Consider the following 19,691-nt stretch of genomic DNA (forward strand, 5'->3'; position numbering starts at 1 on the left):
CGTGAAGGAATGGTATTCTAGTCCTCAAAGCTGATACAGAATCCTTCACCACCACCCATAAAATAATTGGGACTTTAGCCTGGAGCAGGTTGGCTAAATAGAATGCTGGAATGAAAACACCTTGGTAGCTCAGAATAAATGTTTTGTTCTGGCTTATGAATTGATCTCAGGAACTTGCTTACCAAAACTCTTGATTTTAGAGGCTGTGAAAAAGGAGTGTGACACTAATTTCATTTCTTTCATATTTAGAATTTCATAAGACATACATTGTCAAGGGTAACTTTAAAGCCTGCCGCGGCCAGTTTGTTGGATATGGGAGTTCTTTGCTGGCAGGGAAGCAGCTCTTAGGGAACCGTAATTTAAAGGAATACTATGCTAAGGTTTCTGCTCAGCTGTGGTGTTTTACCTTGAAGGAAGCCTGAGGGCTGGAATAGCAGGGCCTCCTTAAAATTTGCTTTCTCATTTCAGAAAAAACTTTGTTTTGATTATGAATAAAGCTGGGTTTTTTTACTAGGCTTTTGAAGTGTCCATCGAAGGGTTTTCTTTGTGTCTCCTACAAGCTTTGTGCCTGCTCTTGTGGTATTATATATTTTTTTTACCTATATCCCTTTTCATTTTATTTAGTCGTTATTAAAATTGCTTTTTTCTTCTTTATGGGAAGGTGTATATGTTCATGAGCCAGAATCATTCGTGCAACATTTCCAGAGCTGTTTGCCCTAGAAACATCATCTTGATATCATTTTGAAGTTGAAGGGGGAAGGCAACCTCGTTGAAAGCTAGAAAACAGTGCTTTAAGGACACATCTGGAATTCTTAGACAATAAATGGCTTCAACTTAAAACAGAGAATAGAGAGATTTTATATGCCATAAAACTCAAGCCTTGGATTCAGTGTGAGGACTGTCACCCGACCTTCATGTTAAAAACCAACACCACCACACTTTGAAATATGACTGTAGTCAGAATGCTACTTGAGTAGAAGGAGGAAAAAACCCTCATCTTTGTCAACATGAACTTCAGTGGGGTGCAAAAAGTTCCTGAATCTTTCTGTTATTCTCTGCAAACAAAGCAGTTTTTTTGTCTGTGGAGTCCTACACTCAGTCTAAATTGCATATCATTAAAAGCATACACACTTCTTGCCATTCACACTTATTTTCATCTCATAATGGCAGTTATAATGTCAAGTAAAAGACTTTTAGTTCAGGCTGAGAGTCTGCAGTTTTTCTTGAGCACCTGCAGATCTCCAGGCTTTCCATCCAGATGACCTATATCTGAATTTCTGTTGTCTAAATCAATAGTTTTTGTAAAGATTGACAGTAAAATTTGTTGCAAGAGTTGCGATGAGACAGATGAGACCAATATCCATGTGTTAATGCTGTCTGAACAGTGTTGGCGAATTTTATATGGTACAAAAGACAGGATTTCATTCAAAGGACAAACCTACCCTTCTGACTTAGAAACATTTTGCTGATTTCAGTAGCACTACTCAGAGAATGAAAAAATATTTAGGCCTTCATGCTGTTAACTTGATTTCATTGACAGCCTTCTCTAACGGTTAAGTGGGAACAAAAGACACTCCTTGACTCTTAAACACTGCGCTCAAAAGCCTTGCCCGCTGTAGAATGGTAGACCACAGTCTGATAGTCCACGGAAGGTTGTTTGCAGGACTGATCATGTGACAGTGAGTTTTCTCTTTTGTTTCTAGATGATCTCAATATTCTACAGCCTGTGAAAAAAGGTATTTTGATCATTTGATTCATTTGTTTCCAGACAGTGCAGACAATCCTGAGTTAGGATCATGTTTAAGCATATCTTCCCTCTAGGAAAAAGTTTAGTACTACTATAGTTCATATTTAAATGATGATAAAATATGAAGGATCTGATGTGATAATTATATGAACAAAAATTTCCTATCACACTGTGCGACAGAAGAGCAATAAATATGCCATCAGAGTCAACATCAAAAATGCTGTTCAAAATACTTAGTATTATTGACACTTCTTCATTAGAGACAGTTATAAATAGCTCCTTTGTTCATTGTTTCTTCGGGGGAAAATGAAGACTGAAAACTGAAAATCTGTTTGCCGTACTTGGTAGTTTGAGGCAGTTAGAGTAACAGTGATTTAGTGTTTACTGTTTTGCTTCAAATTTTTCTAATGGCACTTTCCTGAGCTCCACATTTGAAAGGGCTTTGCAAAGAATATCACGTTTAAAGTTTTTCTTTGTAAACATCCTTGGCTACTTTAATTATAGTAGTTTGATCACTTTTTCTCTCTAGGAAAAAAAAAAGTCCTATAAAGGTCAATCTTATATAGAGATTGGGTACAAAATTTTCATCAACTAGTGAAGGGCTATAGCTGATTTCCTTTTCATACAAGCTTTTGGCTCAGTGCTGTCCTTTATTCATGTTGGTTGGGTTTCTTGTGAAGCGCTTCATGTGCTGGAGAAAAGTATCATTTCAGGGAAAGATGCTAAGTTGATGATGGACAATTTCAGGATAGCGTCACTGAAACACTGACAATTGAAAATCCGCATCTTGTAATATGTAGTTCTTTCAAAAGAAAGCAGAAAGTCTTTTCTGTAATCGTTGTTGGGATGTAAATGCATATTCAAAGCAGCAGGTGCTGTCTGAAAGATGCATAGAAGGAAATGAGTGTTCTTGGGTCAGTGGGTTTCTGAAAAGAAATAGGCAGCTGCTTTTTCATGTTTATGTTTCATTTTTTTAAGCACACTGAAAACCCCTGATCTACTCAGTTCCTTACTTACAGATATGACTGGATATCATAAGGATATCCCTGGAGTTTGAGGGGCATAAAATTAGACTGGATTCATCTTTCTACTATTTGATATAGTTTAAATTGTATTGTAAATATTAATGAAAATAAAACAATAATACAATTCTATTCATTTGAATCAGTCATTTCAAATGATGCGGGTTTTAATGCTCAGCAGTTTTTCAGCTCTCTTCAGAAGAACTTGTCACATCCAACTTCTGTCGCTTTTGGATTCTCTGGATTTATACCTAAAAGATATTTATCCTCATCAGCCATCACACAGATTGTTTTACTTGTGTAGCTTAACTAGTTTAATTAAGAGTAAAAACAGACATAAAACTTCAGCTATCTTTAGAAGCAAACCATTTTTTTCAAACTAAATTTGCTTTCAGTTTCCATGTTATGATAATTTTCTTTTTTACTGGGGATGTGAACCAGAAATACTAGCCCATTTCCAGAGGACCAGCTGCCTTCTGGTGAGCAAGGTGTATGGAGAAATCTTGTTACTAGATGAGTTTTATCCTAACTCCTGGTCAAGAGGTGAGTTTATTACTAATTCTTTACAGTTTGCAAAATTAGTTGAGTAGGGTTCTAGCACCGTATGTCATTTAACAGGAAGTACATTGTGGGAAATACAGTAGAGAGTCATTTTTAAAAAGTGCGTATAATGTGAAGCAAGGTTTTTTTGGGGATAATGAGGTGACAATTGAGAGGCATATATTTTTCTTTAATGTTCATGTTCAAGAAGTCTTTAAAGTATTTATATGTGTTTGTATATACATCTATGTACAGATCCGGACAGAGATGTAAAAAGAGAGAAAGTATCTTAACCACAACATATGTTTCCATTGAGTCTCATCTGTTTTCTTCAGTGGCAAAGACATAGGATTATCCATGTTGGGATTGCAGGCCTGTGCAGCTATGCAAGAACGAGCTGGATTCCACGGTGCATAATCAGCCAAGCAGTTGCATACAGTCTGGTTATTTTGTGTAGAGGGCAGGTGCATAGCTTCTGAAAGAAATAATATTATGTGATTTTTCACATCTTGTGTTGTTTTTCCTTTGCAGACAGCTGGGAAAAGATTTATGCCGTACACCCAAACTTAGCCTACTGAAAATCAATAGTATGAAAATCAATGAAGAGCAAACAGGATGAATCAGTATCTCTTTCAGGCTCGGAACATTTCTTTGAGATTGAAAGAGCATACAGAATATTATTTGAAGCACCTTCAGGTTACTCACTCTAGTTGTCAAAATTATCTAGCCAAACTTCCTAGGCTCCTTGTATGGTCAACAGAGAACACAAGAGATGCAAAGTTGATTCAGAATGTGAACTCTGTTATGAATCGCCCTCTGAAGGAGATTTTTCTTCTTGTGGACAATACAGGAAGAAGATCGGCTGACTGACTAACGTGACCTGGTAAATAGGTACCTGTTTAAGTATAGGTATCTAAAGCTAGAGAAGACTATATTTGCCCTTAGAGGGCTGTCTCTTGTGTTAATGAGGAGTGATATTCCCATAGTCAACACATGAGACCGATCTCTAAGCACAATCATGAAACATTTGTCCTTCTTATATGCAGTTTTTGGTTTTAAATATCTATAAATACTCTTAAAAGCATTAGTAATACAATAATCAGCTTGCTTGAAAATTTATTTAGCTCTCTTCCTCCTTTGTTTTCAAAAGTCAAATACAGTATAACACCTATGGGGCTGCAAATGTGATCTGTCATATAGTGTGTATTTTCAACCCCCCAAATTGATAAATACGTATGAAACAAAAGATGAATGGATGAAAAGGTGCTCTTCCTTCCCACATCCCACCGGGAAATTGCAGCGTGAATCTTCATTATTTCCCAATTGATTTCTCTTAATAACTTAGTTGGGGGACAAGGAAAGGGAAGCTTCTCAGAATTCAGCAGAACGCCCTGCCTGCTAAGAGAAGCATACTCAATGCAGCTTTACAATACTTAGCTTTAGCTTAACAGTGCATGTACAATAACAGAGAAAGAGCAGTTAACAGTGCTGAGTTTTCCTGTTAAGCCAAAGATGAAGAGACTTTAACTGCTGCTAGCTTTTATTACTGTTCACTTTTAACTTTCATTTAATCACTTGGTGAAACTCCGTTTGAGATCATTTTAAGAGGCAAATTCCACTTTAAATTAGTGGGGAGTTCTGCAAGACCTAAGCTGTGAGCTGGACATAATCATATTCCACATACAGAATTTTTTTTTCCTGTTTGAGCCATTGGCAAGCCCAAAGACAGTATGTCCCTGATGATACGAAGGTCTTTTTCTGTATGCAGTTTTTATGATTAAGCTACAGGTCAAGATTTAACAGGTGTTGATTATCCTTTTCTCTCATGCCAGAGAGTATTCTGGGTTTATTAATGAGAAGATATTTCTTACCTGAAGGAAGTGGGAAAGGAAAAAAATCTCACAAATGTACATGGTTTTTCTTTTTTTAAAACAACCCTCCCTGTTCTTATGCTATGTAACAGAAATGTCATGAATTAAAAATAATCAAAGAGTTGAATCGGCAGATCATACTGGAAAAAAGAGGGTCATGTACAATAGACTGTAACCTCTGGAAAAAGAAATTGAGATAGTTTCCTGGAGTTTGTTTAACTTGTGATCCCTCTAGTACCTCTGGATAAATCCATTCATGGCTCTTTCCCAGCTTCTCTTGTTGTTACTCTTCCTTCAACCCCATTTCAACCCCAAGTTTTAATTTGTTTTGGGTTTGTATTTTATTCTGTTGTGTCCCATAATTCTGTATTCTGGGACTATTGTGGTTAAGAGGTACAAAACTTGTTATTGTCCATGGAACTTAGTATTTGCTGAAGTAAAGCTTTCTACACTTAACTGATGTTCTAGAACTTAATGTCCTTGATTTTTTACCTTTATTTTTTAGATGCTTTAGAATGCATGTCATTCAAATACATTATTTTTTCAGCTGTCCTTTCCCCTTTTAAATTTTGTATGTATACTGATCTCTGGGAATAGCTAATCTCAAAGAAAACTTTATTGTTTAACAAGGGTGGCAATAGAACATTTTTGGAATCACAGCATAGCCTGACTAATGGATGTTAGAAAGGAACCTTTTGCTGAGCAGCGTGCTGCTTTGCTAGCTTTGAGTGCAATGATGAAATCTATCCCAATATAGAAAGCTAATACAGGATTTCCTTACCACTTGTTGGGAAAGTTCACACTGGTGGGAATGGATGTTGCTCTGCTGACTTCGCAGGAGCAATGCAAGCTTACGCATTTGGATTTGGCTCAGAAACTTGAAATGTTGAAGGTCCTTGAAGGCTCAAGTGGAAAACAGGCCTTTGAGTTTGGTCTTTCACGTGCGGGTGAGTTTTACCTTGGGTATATGGATTATCCTACATAAAAGGCCTTCATCAGTTTGTACCATATGGTTAAAACATACATACGTATTTTTTCTGTTACCTCCAGGCACTCTGAAGCAGCTGGTATTAATGAATAAAAATAGCCAGCAAAATCATGGCATGTGGTTGCTAAAAGGAACAATTTATAGCCAAGGAGTCTTGTGGATTACTAGAAAAAAGAGGGGAAAAAAACGAAACACAACCTCTGAAAGCATGTATGAACTCTAAATTTCATCAGCATCTTCGGCACCTGTACTGCTCAAGGCAACAGAATACGGGACTGATCAGCAAATATTAATTCTATTCCTATTGCTGAAAATTACAGGGAAGGGAATTGGAGGCTTGGAGGGTGAGGTGGTTTTGATTTTTTTTTTTTTTTTTAAATACCACTGCTGTAGTTTGTATTCTAGTTGACCATAGTAATAAAGCTATTCAAAAATTCCTGGAGCGCTTCAGAAAAGATGATGTTTTGCTTTTTGTCTTTCAGAATAAATGAACTGTAAGTTGAGCCTTGAACTGTAAGTTGAGCCTTGGAGGGTGGATGAAGAGGGTTTACTTTAATGCAAAATTATGACCCCTCCTAATCTGTTTCATAGCTCTAGGTTAGAATTTTACCTTTTGAAGAAATAAAGCTGGCCTTCCCTCACTTACAAAGGGCAGTGACAAATATTTCAGGAAATGATTTTAATAGCTGTTAGTGTTTCTTAACCGATAGTTATCGTGCTTAGTGGAGGAGCAGCAAACTTTCTTCTCCCTCGTGTTTTTTTTCGAGTGTTCTCAATTTGTGTGTCAGTGAATTCATCATTCATTTCTCATTAAGGCAGTGGTTCAAACAGGGGAAGGTCAATACAGGATGCAAAGCTTGTAGGATGCGAATTCTAAATAGCATTATGACATTGTAGTAGAAAAAAATGCTTAAACTTAATTTGTGGTGAGACTAAAATGGCTAGTGCAGTTCTAGATTTTAAAAGCAGAGAACAGGAGCAGCAGGAGGTAGGGGGCGATTCTATTATTTTACAGCCTGGGGAAGACTGGCACCAGAATACCATCTTAGGTTTCTACAGGTGGGGAAAAATAATAATAAAAAAAAAATACAGAAGAATCAAAATAAATGTAGAGCTGGAAAATATTTTGCGGTAAGTATCCATGTCTCAAAGCTAGTCAGAGAAATTGAAATGAGCAAGAAGGTGTTACTTTGAAGTGCGAGTGCTTACCAATTGGAAGAATTACCTAGGGAAGCTATGATTTCCTTCCTCCCTGCCTTTTTTTTTTTTTTTCCCCCATAAAAGGGCCACATGCCTTTGAAAGATGTTCTAGCCCAACAAAACTAAGAATAATGTTAGGAGAGTCTGGGTGAAATACTATAGGTAAGAGAAGGGGCTATACAAATGTATACAGTTGGTCCAGAAGATGGTTCCTCTACTGAATATGTTCATCTATACTATAATTTGTCTTGAATGAGAAGTTCTCAGATTACATATGGTGCTCTGGCACTGAAGTGACAAAGGAATGTGACTTGTAAAAGTGTTCAGCAGTAACGAAAATTCTTCTTCCTTATAAGGTTGAGGGGAACATAAGCAGACTAATGATGTCAAAACAGAAACAACCTATTTCCTGAGTATGCTGCTTGATGGATCTCTGAACTCCAGAAAAGGCAACAGGGGTAAATGCCTAGTGGTTTTGTGGCTTCATTGCAGAAAAATTCTTGGGATATGGAAATCGTAAACAGCAGTAGTTCGAGCATGGCGATTCTTTTGGCAGACAGGCAACTCTAGCGAGAACTCTTAATTTCACAATTGAAACACGTTAAATTGTTTCAGCTATTTTAACTTCTTTCAAAGGATAGTGCTGGGCACTATTGTGAATTTTGAATTGTGAATTAGATTTTTGTTTACCCACCATTGTTGGTAATAGCCTATCAGAAGTTTGGAAATATATATAATTAAGCAGTGTTATCCTTTATGCATTGCCGTTTGGCAAATGTGAAATTCTTGTGTATGGATGGTTCTAATATACTGCTTTGGTTTTGCGTTTGAAAGAGCTGATCACCTGCAATTCTTGCAGACTTCCGGTGTCAGTAACCATTTGCTCTGAACGTCAGACCAACCTTAATGCTAAAGTGCCCAGGGGAGACACATCTTGATTTCAGCAAGGAACGTATAAGGACAGGAGGCACTTTTAATTTAGCGGTCTCTTCAAAACCTAATCATAACAGAAGATGTAGTGGCAAACAAAAAATTAAAAATTACTTTGGCACAATGAGACTTTCTTGTAACAGAATATTAATATGAGCCTTGAACAAAAATAGTCTGTAGTTGCTTATAAAGATGGAAATATATATCTGTGGTAGTGAGGGACTTTAAAACTTCTTAGAATGGAAAAGTTTGTATACAAAATTTCTGCATTTTTGCCAAGCCAGTTCATTTCCTAAGCTCCCACATGTGCTGCATTTCTAATTATACCCAGCTGAAACTTAGCATGCCAGCTGCCAGCCCTGATTGCTGTGTTTTTGTTGCTGTGGAGAAAATTTGAACTTCTGATTTTTGGAAAAATTTTGCCCACAAACTGCAAATTATTCCTCATTGTGATTTAGATAGAAAATATTCAAGTTTTTTTTTTTTTTTATTTTTAAGTAGTATGATTCTCTCCCTCTCATAACATATTCTTGGTAATAAAGTTTTAAAGTGGAAATGCTGTATGACAGAACAACTTGTAGCATACAAAGCCTCTTCCAAAGGAAAGGACTGATTCACTCTGAGATCAGTGGTGCAGACTTGCAAACTGGTATTAGAAAGCAGTGATGTAAAGGCATAGAGAGCAAGCTGCTCCCTGGAAATTGCTTGTGTGCAAGTTCTTTCTTCTGCTGCCTCATGGTAAGTTACCTCTTTCAAAAGGAGTAACCTCTGTTAAGTGTGCATATCTGTGGTTCTTTTAGAGCAGCAGGCTTGCTATGTCCTCAGAGTCTAGCCTATACCATGGTAGCTTTGTTACCTGGTAGTGGGGTAATATGTGGAAAGTAAAGAACTTTTGTATCAAAATCCTGGGCCATATCTACTCTATTATGCCAATTTGATGATAACTGTTTGTTACGGTGAGAGTTGTAACAGTGTAAAATAGGTGCAACTATAGAGAGAGAAGAAATAAAATAGTGCATGTCATTGCATGGTTGTGACACATTCCTGTTTGATCCAAGTAAAAACTTCAACATATTTTTGCATTGCAAACACTATTTCAAGGAATTCCAGCATCTCTGTTGCTGACCTGACTAGCGTTATACGTTATCCTCAGTTAATCAGAACCCTTTATTAAAATCCAAGAGTTCTGCAGTATAGATTTGAATGTTACCATTAGTGCTACTGACAGGCCAAAGCATGGGGAAAAAAAAAAAATATATATATATATATATGTCCGAAACCACCCAAGCTTGGAGATGGTGATTTCCCAGAGAGTTTCAAGTTTTTCATACACGTGTCTGTTCAGGCATGTAAGCACACAAATTCACAATCCTGGAGTTGCATTGCACTTGCTATTTAAGGAGTGGATTGTTAGTTGGCAGAAAATGAAAGGTGTATAAAATTACACTGCTGTTTTCATTGAAGGTTTGTATGTATCGTATCGTTCCTACTCTCATCTCCTCACATTTGAACTGATATTAACTGCCCGGTTCTGCATGCTTGCTCAGAAAGACTACAGTTGTCTAAATACACTATTAATTCTGGAAAACATAAACTTACTGTTTGCCAGAGACTCCCCTATGTCGTTTAGAAGTACAGGATACGTATATAGATAAGCTATTATATACCTTTCATATACATGAACTTAACAGCCCAGTTTTCTGTATTCAATCTCCTGTAAAGTCCATCCAGGGTGTATTTGGTATTGTATCTATTAATGCCTGAAGATAACATTTTTAAATCTTTCGATACAAGGGATGCTATTGCTACATCGAATTGTTGAGAGTGATAGGAATTACAGAAATCTCTATGGCTGTTCTGTTGTTGGCATACATTACATGTGCCTGTTAAAACGAGTGCAGTCTGAGTTACCTGGGAAGCAGCCTGCTGAAGACCTTACAGCTCTACTTTCAATGCCATAGAAGAAAACACAGTTGCAAGGTAAGAAAATATGACAATAAGCCATCCTGTGTTGAGAAACGAATGCTGAGTACTTTTGGTGTCCTATCTTAAGAAGTATAATTTTTTTTAATTCCCTATTCTCTTTCCATGCTTGAAAGAAGACTCTGTTCTCACTTAACCCTGAGAAGGTCTGAGGCGGTGATGTGATTAATCTTGGTAAGAAAATTAGGTACTGTTGTGAGAGGAGGTCAGAGATTTACATGAGTACCAGCTGTATCCAATAGTCTTACTACAAAAAGCATAGGTGTTTGTTAATTAACTTTGGGGAACTTATTTGTTCTACCATATGCAAAATTAATTGAACAAACAAAATGTGTAGTCTTCTCTGATTCAAGAATTTTATACAATTCAAATGATTAAAAAATACATTATAAAGGCTTCTTAAATCTTTTAATGACTGATGGGAGACTTTCTCTTTTTTTGTATGATGAGGACAGCTTAGTCCTTTCCCCGGAAGGCCTTTCTTCCTAATGAATTTCTTTATAAATTCCTTCTGTGTCTTGGTATTATGTAAGTTAACCAGTCCCTAGGCTATAATAAATATTGGTTAGCTGACCTTTTTAAACAACAGTTTAGGTGGTTTGTTTTCAACCCGAAGTTATTTGTAAATGAAACAAATGCAACACTTGCTTTTATTTATTACTCATATTGAAGCAATTCATTTTTCCATAAAAATCAGATTATTAAGACCTGACAGTGGACTGAGAAGTGAATATACCTAATTTGTCATTCATCTTATCAGATCTTGGTAGAAGAGCCACTGGTAACACATGCAAGAGTGCCAAAACTGTATTATATTGGAGATTCAACTTGGTTGTGAAGTTTGTACCTTTTAAAGACATTTGTGAGCCTCTCCGAGTCTGTGTTTGATCTTCTTTCCAAGTAAGACAAAGCATCTATTAAGACTAAGCATCCAAATCTTCAGAAGAGAACTGATAGAATCCTAAGACCCTGGTAAAGTAAAACACTAAGATCTCTCACTAGAATTCCTACTTAAAATTATGAAAATTGTTAATTCCTTTTTTTCATTTAAGCTTAAGCTCTAAAGTGGCAAGCGTGCTGAGAAGGTCTTGGGAACCCTGGTGGGCAACAAGCTGAACCTGAGTCAGAGATGTGCCCTTGCATTAACATGCTGAAACAAGTCCGGGAGAGGCCACCAAGATGGTCAGAGGACTGGAGCCCATGAAGTACAAGGAGAGGCTGAGTGAACAGGCTTTGCTCAGTCTTTAAGGAGAGAAGGCTAAAGGGAGAACTTATTGCTGTCTACAACTATCTAATAGGAGTGTTCGGAGAAGATGGAAATAGACTCTTCTTGGAGGTACATAGTGAACGATTAGATGCAACAGACACAAGCTGCAACAAGGGAAATTGTTAGTTATTAGAAAAAAAATTTACAGTGTGGCTTGTCAAATAGTAGAAAAAGTTGCTTAGAGAGGATGTGGAACCTCCATCCTTTGAGGTATTCAAAACACAACTGAGCAAGGCGCTAGCAATGTGCTTTGAGCGGGTGGTTGGAACAGATGATCTCCAGTGATCCCTTCCAACCTAAATTATTCTATGTACCTTAGAGAAGAGGGGAGAACAAAAAGTTAAAAAAAAAAAAAAAAAAGAATTATTTACTTTGAGAATTGATTGCTTATTGAGATGTTAAAACTGACCCATGGAAGAAAATGCACCTGCTATGATTTCCATAAAACAGACTCAAATGCTTTTAAGCTCAAAGCCAGGGTTTAGTACAATAGGAATTACAATAATTAGCCATTTGGGTACTGAAGATTAGAAGTGATTGAGAAAGATAGCAGGCATAAAGAATTTTTTTCACCATTCTCCTGCCTGCTGTATTTTTGCAGATTGGTCCTTGCTCTTAGGCTTAATTGTAAATTCAGTGACTCTTTGGCCTCTATTTGAGCTGTAGGCTGCCATCTTCCTGCAGCAGTGCTCTGGCCTGCTACATCTTGCAGACCCTCTGGCCACCTTCCATTGAACTGGCCTCGTTACTCCCAAGCATAAGCAGTCTTGCTCATGATGTGTCCGAGGTGTCCACATAATTTCTTAAAGGAGCAAGGAAATATAAATCATCTCAGACGTCACAGAGGGGATAGGCACAAGTCCAAACCCTCTTGGTATGAGATATTTCTGTATAGAAGGACTGCTAGAGGGCCCTGTACAGCTCATGTGGAGAGAGAAAAATGTCATGATAGTTATCTCCCTTTGTGGGCAGAGGAGGAGACTGAATTTGAGAAGGGTTTACTTTGATGGTTGTTGGACAGCTATGTTTCTGCACCCATAATTCAAAAGGTGAATGTTTCACTATCTACCTCCCACTATAAACTTATTGTATTCAGGGAGGAAAAGAACAGAGCTCATCTGTCCTTTCTATAGGAGAGGAAACATTGAGTGTATTTTGTACCACAGCCCAACTTTGTTGAACAACTATATGCTCAGTGTTTTATTATTTCATTTTTCTTTCGGCCTTTTTGAGGAATCTCCTGCTGCTTCCAGGTGTGTCCATCTCAATTTATCTACCACCTTTACTTGGAGCAATCAGAAACCACTAATGAGTAGTTCTGTTACAGCTGTGCCGGACTACTACCTGTTCTCAACCAAACTCTGAGCTCCTCTTGTTGCATTTATTAATACCATCTAATCCAAAGAAGCATGAATATTTTTGATTTCCACTGAACTCAATTGTAGCTAAAGTACTCGGCATAGTATAGAATCAGACTTATGAAGAAATGCAGAAAGGAGCTTTGCTAATGTGTCTTCAAAATTTCAAATATAGACATGTGCTGGTTGCACAGAACAGTCAGAGGCTGAGGTCTTGCCCCAAATCAAGTTATAGAACAGTAATAGCTAAAAGCAGCAAGATCATATCCTAGGATGACAACTCTGGGTTTTTCTTTTCTGCTTATTATTTCTGTTGCTTTAAATGTCTGAGTTGGTCTCCTCACTGGGCTTTTTTTGAGTAATTGCTGTCATGCATACGCACTTTTCACTGCCATTTTCTTCTCCTCATCCCACAGACGGCTGAATGATTTGCATGCCAGAAGCTTGATGGGAGCTGGAAAGAGCGTGATAGTGTCCTTTCTGGCTTTATTTCAGTATCTTTGTCAGACCCTGATGTTGGGTGGAAGCCAGAAAGCATTCACACAGAAAAACAATTAAGAAAATACCATAAACTGTATTAACTTTATTTTTAAAATGTGAACTTAACTTACTCATTTGAATAATGTTTATTTCAGAGGCTCAGAAATGCTTCTTTTTCATTAATCAATTTAAATAAAAATGTACTGCATGCTCTTTTTTGTAGGTACTAAGCAAGCTGCATTCAGAGTAAAATAGTCATAATTCCTTAAATTCATTAGGACAAAATTGGCTTCAAAGTAGTGGATTTGGTCCTGTGTAGTATATATTGTCCATTCTTGTTGATCCTATTATTAGTAATTCCACTTATTTTGTGTCATAGTTATTCTGTAACAATAAATTAACCAACAGATCAATAAATGCATCATACACATGCTGATGTAGGTGAATTCATAAATTCCGAAGAAAATTAAACAACTTTGTTCAATCTACTAAAATACAGATTGACTACTTCAACTAAAGTTGTCCAGTGATGGATAAATAATGCATCTGTATACAGTGGATACTGCAGAAAAAGAGCCTTAAAATAGGTATAGATACCTTAAAATAGGTATAGGTACGATTTCTTTATCGTAGAGGTAGATCTGAGTCTTTGTGTTTCAATAAATTAATAAACTTGTTCTAATAAGATTTCAGTATTCCATAAATTAAGGTTCACATTTTTCTCTAAGCGACTTCCTTTGAGGTTTTAACACAGTTAACCAATTTGCCATACAAACGGCTCTTCCTACCAATTTTCTCACTTTTTAGGTGAAAGACAGTATGGGCCAACAGCAGTTCTTTTTGATTCCTTTTGTTGTGATCATGGTGAGTGTAGTTCTTTTTCAGCTTGGAGAACACAGGCCCCAGTTGCAGACTGAATTTTGCTCTTGAAGGAAGAGCAGTGTGGCTGAGTAACACTCGCTTCAGCCATGGAGTAAGAATGTAATAAAAATGTCAGTAGATTAATCAGACCTAACATCTGTTGCAGTAGTGCTGCATACAGTTGTATATACCTTTTCTTTTCAAAATGCTTTATATTTCTTATGAGAAGCGTAGGCTTGCATCCCTGTGCACTGAGGTTGGGAGTTCAACCCTAAAGGCTTCATTAATGTCAGAGAAGAATTTTCTCTGTTGACTCCATTCATGTTACCGAGATTCCAGCTTCTAAAGGGGACCAAGTAAATTAGAAACATAATCTCCTGAGAGAAAGTAATTTTCTAGATTTCTCTTGTTTTTCTGGAAAAGAGTGAAATGTTTCTAGAAAAGGTAGACCTGTTCATTTTCAGTCAAACATATTGCAGAAGCATGAAGTCTAAATATGATCTTATCTCTTCCTGAAGGATTGCCTTAGTATGTATCTGCTGATTAGCATATTTTCTTTTAATAAACAGAGTCTTTAATGGCCTAGTTCTTCAGCTGGTTGCTTGGCTGAACATAATCAAGTAGGGACTGAACTTGACTTGGCAGCAGTTACCTTGTTAGGCTTATGGAAGATTAGTTGCTGAGCTAGGGCCCAAAAAAGGCAGGACCAAACTTGAGACCATCTTAAAACTTGGAGTTATGTTCAGTGAATTTGCAAAACAATCTTATTCTCACTTTGTCTGGCTCTTACTTCCTTGAGTATTGTGATATAGCATGCCGGATACCTTCATGCTTGGCTTTTGGTTGGGCTGAGTGAACCAAATTGCAAACTGTGAATAATGCATCAAAACCACCTGTTCAGCATTTGGCAGCTTTAAAACAAGGCAAAGTTAAACTCATATATGAATATTGAGAATATAGCACATTGGCCATTGGTTATTCTGGCATTAAGCAAGGAATAAATGAGAACATGTTGGGAATACTATTACAAACCCTTCTAGCCACCATTTTACTGAGAGGAAATTGCAGAGACTGAAAACATGGTGCAGGTGAAAGAGGGTTTATATGTAGAAGTTACTCTGATAAACTTTTCAATATAGCTTAAAGATGACAAAGCTAAGGAAAAAGGAGAAGTGAAAAAGTAATTAATTTCCGGAGAGGTGAGGTACAAAGTGATATCAACAACCAGGATGTTTGGCAACATCACCCGCTTGTTCCACAGAGAGTCTCAGAAGGACAGGGACTGAACCATTTCTTTTTTACTTTGGCGGGAAGACCTATTTATCCAAAACCCAACCCATTCAAGTCAACAGAAAGATTTCTAGAATTAGTTTTTCCACTAGCAATGGGACACGTATATCATCAGTTACAGTGAGTAGGGGCTACACTGGGCTCCTATTTAAGAAGAAATAATTCATGAACAACACTAGGCAAATTCAGAGATGTCTTTGGCAGTGACACTGTGTAACAGTACATTGCTGATGACCGGAACATGACTACCCAGCTGTACAAACATATGTAAGGGTAGTAGAAATCCTTAACAGTTAAAGTAGATGAGATGGAAGTAGAAGAAAAGAGGTGATTTACTGATGACACAGCAAATGGTTCAAGGTCAGAATAGATCCTGGATATCTTGCTTGTCAATTCGTTGTCCTAATGTTCACTAATTTATGGTATTAATAAAGGACATTAAAAGTAGATATTGTTCCAGAATCAGAACGTGAACCTCTTGTTACAAAGCTGTTCAGAAAGTTGACTGTCTGCAGCCCCAAAACGCCATAGTGCTGTCAGTGTCTGAGATAAGGCAGATAAACGCTAATAATTTTTAACTTAATATGGATCAGAAAACCAGTAGCAAACCCTATACTGAACTCCTTTCTTAGGCAAAACTTCAATTGAAATCTCTGGGAATTGTTTTTGAGTGAAGTCCACAGAACGGGGCATGTGCCGTCTTTTCTGATTAAACACAACGTTTATTTCAAAAATCTCTCCCCCCAGGCTTTGACATTGACTTCAAGCTACCTTGAAGTCAACTAATAGATTTTCTGTTAATAATTTGCATGGAACAGCATGACAGCTTCTGTTTGATCATTCATAGTATTAGAGAAAGATTATAGCAGTGGATGGCCTTCGTTGAAGTGTTTTAAATCAATCACTGAATATTTAGAAGATTTTTTTTTTCAGTATTCATTTAGTCCAGATCTAAACCTATTGGAGTTGATAGCAGTCTTTCTATTGGAGTAGACTCTCATTAAGGCATTCAACTAGCCAACAATGCACCAAAGCTGTATGTTTAAAAACATTTAATGTTAATGTCTTGGGTTTTAAAAATACTTTAAAATAGTCTTCAGCTAGAAAAGTTTTGCTCAGCTGTAACACAAGAACAATTTGCCAAATCATCAGCTGAAGCAGGAGGTTCCAATTTTGCAGATCTTTAGGGACTCCTGGCAGAGAGGAGAGCTATCTTCTATACATGCTGACAAGTGAAAGATAAGCAAGTTTTGCATTCACTGGGATCTTGTCAGTTTAATTACCCTCCAGTGCCTATTTGTAATAAGCACGTGGGAAGTCAGTGCTGATGATAACAAGTTTAAGTCAGATTCTACTAGTTATCAAGGAACTGAACATTTTGACTGAATAAATAAGGCCTGGCTTAAAAAGAAGGGAAATTACCACAGCAGAATAGCTTAAAAGAAATACCTCTCCATAGATCACTTTCCAAACCTATGCTCAGTGAAATTCCCAAATCAAAATACCTCTTTGCAAAGTGAGTCAAAGCTGCTTAAGTGGCAAACAATATTGTCATTTGCATAATAGACAACTAACAATTAAATTTCTTGCTATCTGTGTTAATATAAGTCAATTTACTCCTAAGGATCTGTATTATGAGTTAAAAAATGGAATTTTCCTTTAGCATAACCTTATCTCAGACCCATGGAACGAGGGATTGAGGCAGATTCTGTAATGTTTTGAGGATTTTTTTTCTTCTGGTGGTTGAGCTACAAAGGGAAATGCTACCTATTTGGTGAAATATTTGTAATTTCCTTTTCTTGCGTATTGAGTAGTTGATCCTGTTACACAAGAAAAAAACAACCTAATGACTTTGTAACACCTTAATACTGTGGAGGTTTGCCCTTGAGGATGACGTTTTATTCATGTTAATAACAACAACAATTTTCTTTCTGCCTTTCTTTTATTTAAGTTGCAGTTCAAATTCCAAAGTTCCCACTGTCAATATTTGAAAAGAACTTTTCAATTTTTTTTAAAAGGGCCCTATTTTTAACACTTAGCGCTCTCAATTTTTCAATATAAATTAGCTCCAAATTGTTCTTAATTTTCTTGTTTGAATTTCCTTCCCATCTCATGATATTTTTCTTGTAGTTTATTTGTGAAAGGCCGAGAACGAGAGTGCGTTGTTAACAGCTCTGTCTTTATACATAATTAATAGCAGAGGGGTGCCTCTCTGGTCCATGACATGATGTAATTTTAAGTCATGCTTTCCTGATCTGCTGGCAGAGAAGTCTTTGGGGACTGGGCTCTAGCTAGTTCTTTTTCATGATGCCTAACACAGTAGGACTGTGTTCCTGATTGGGGCTTCTAGGCACTGTTGCCCTATGCATACATGATAACATCAACACTGTCTGACAAGACATTCTTCTAATCGACTGTTGGTGTTTTCAGTTATTTTTCCCTCCAGCTATAGTGTGTTAGCTTCCGTTCCCCACCCGCATTGTTTATAGCCTTATGAGGTCTTATGTAAATGATTTTTCTGTCCTTAATGGAGTTCAGACTTAAGTTCTGGATTAACATCATCTTCAATTTTTTCTTTGTTTTTAGCTAAATAGATTATTTAGCCAAATAGATTATTAATTGTAAAATTAATAATGTAAAAAAATGTCCAGAACATTTTTATCCGGTGTTACTTTTGGTGGTTGAGCTTTTGTTTTTCTTCTGCTTCCTTGAAAATGTTTGATTTCAGTGATAGAGACTTAATTAGGATGTTATTTAGATTGTCTATAATGTGCCTGAGAGTAACTTTACCCTCTTTATAAGGAAGAAGATATATCACATCTATGCCTATGGTGTCTGTTCCATCCAAGTTATACTGGGTGAAGGTTCTCATGGAATGGTGATAGAGCAGTTCCTTTATATTAGTTAACAGGATCAGTGAGTCTTGATCAGTTGCTACAGACCATAATTCAACATGCAACAAAGGTATTGCCTTTGAAGTCTCTAAAATTAAAAAATGTTAGAAGCTGACAGCGTACACTGGGAGAGTGTCCCTGTATGCCTGCCATATTCTTATATTGTTTCCTAGTAACGTGTTTGAGTGCTTCTGGAGGAAGGATACCCGACCCAGTGAGCTGTTGGTGTGACCCCACGTGGCTATTGTTATATTCTGCAAGTGTCGTCAGCTTACCACATCTTGATATCTGTGCAAAGGAGGGATAATAAGGCAGGTTTCCTAAATCAGAAGAATACGTTTCTTAGTTTGCATTAAAGAGCATGCTGTGAAACAAAAGGGCTAAAGCAAGAACAACAGTAGAAAAAAGGATATAGAAACTCCCATAGTGAAAGAAAAGTGATTTCGGATCTTAATGAACTGAGAGAAAAGGAGAATTAAATTATATTCCTCCCAGAGTTCTGGAAAAAAGCTGTATATAAAACTGCATGTATAGTAGCAAGTATTTTTAATACATTTACCTAGTCAGGTAGTTCCCAAGAATATTCCAGGAAGGACATATATTTTAGGAAAGGCAAAAAGAGAGCTTGAGATGATTATGAGCTTCATCTCAGTATTATGCAGAGCTTTGGAACAAATTTCAAAGGAAAGAATAATTTGAAGATAAATGGGGTATGGAATTAAGTGCAGCATGGGTTTACTAAAAGTAGGTCACAGCCGACTAACCTAATAGTGTTTTTGAAATTGGAATAACTGCCAGTGTTGCAAACTCAAAACTCAGTAACAGTCTTCCTGAAGTCAATAACTAAAACTGTGTAGGCACCAGACTGAGTTGGATCAGCCCCAGAGTTTGTTTGACAATAATCAGGCAGTTCTTTGTTTGTCATTAAAAAAAATAAAGTTGTTGGGACAATCTGCTTGTTTGCTGCTATTGATTCCGTTGGGTTTTCAGTGTTATACTAATAAAACCTTTTGTTAGCAGATGCAAATGAGATCTAGTTAGCAATGGCAGAACTTTTTAACACAACCTTTTTTTTTCCATGCAGAGTTACATTTTAAGGGCTGAATGGAAAGCACGTGTCAGAAGGCATACATAAACGTTCCTAACTCAGATCTGCAATGCCAATATCACTGATGGCTTTTTCCTGCTTTCACGTCCAGCCAGGTGTGTGCTGTTAACTAGGAGACTCTAACCTTCTACAGATTCTTAGAAAACTCAGAT

Source organism: Struthio camelus, chromosome 4, assembly GCF_040807025.1.
Source record: "Struthio camelus isolate bStrCam1 chromosome 4, bStrCam1.hap1, whole genome shotgun sequence".
Lineage (NCBI taxonomy): Eukaryota > Metazoa > Chordata > Aves > Struthioniformes > Struthionidae > Struthio > Struthio camelus.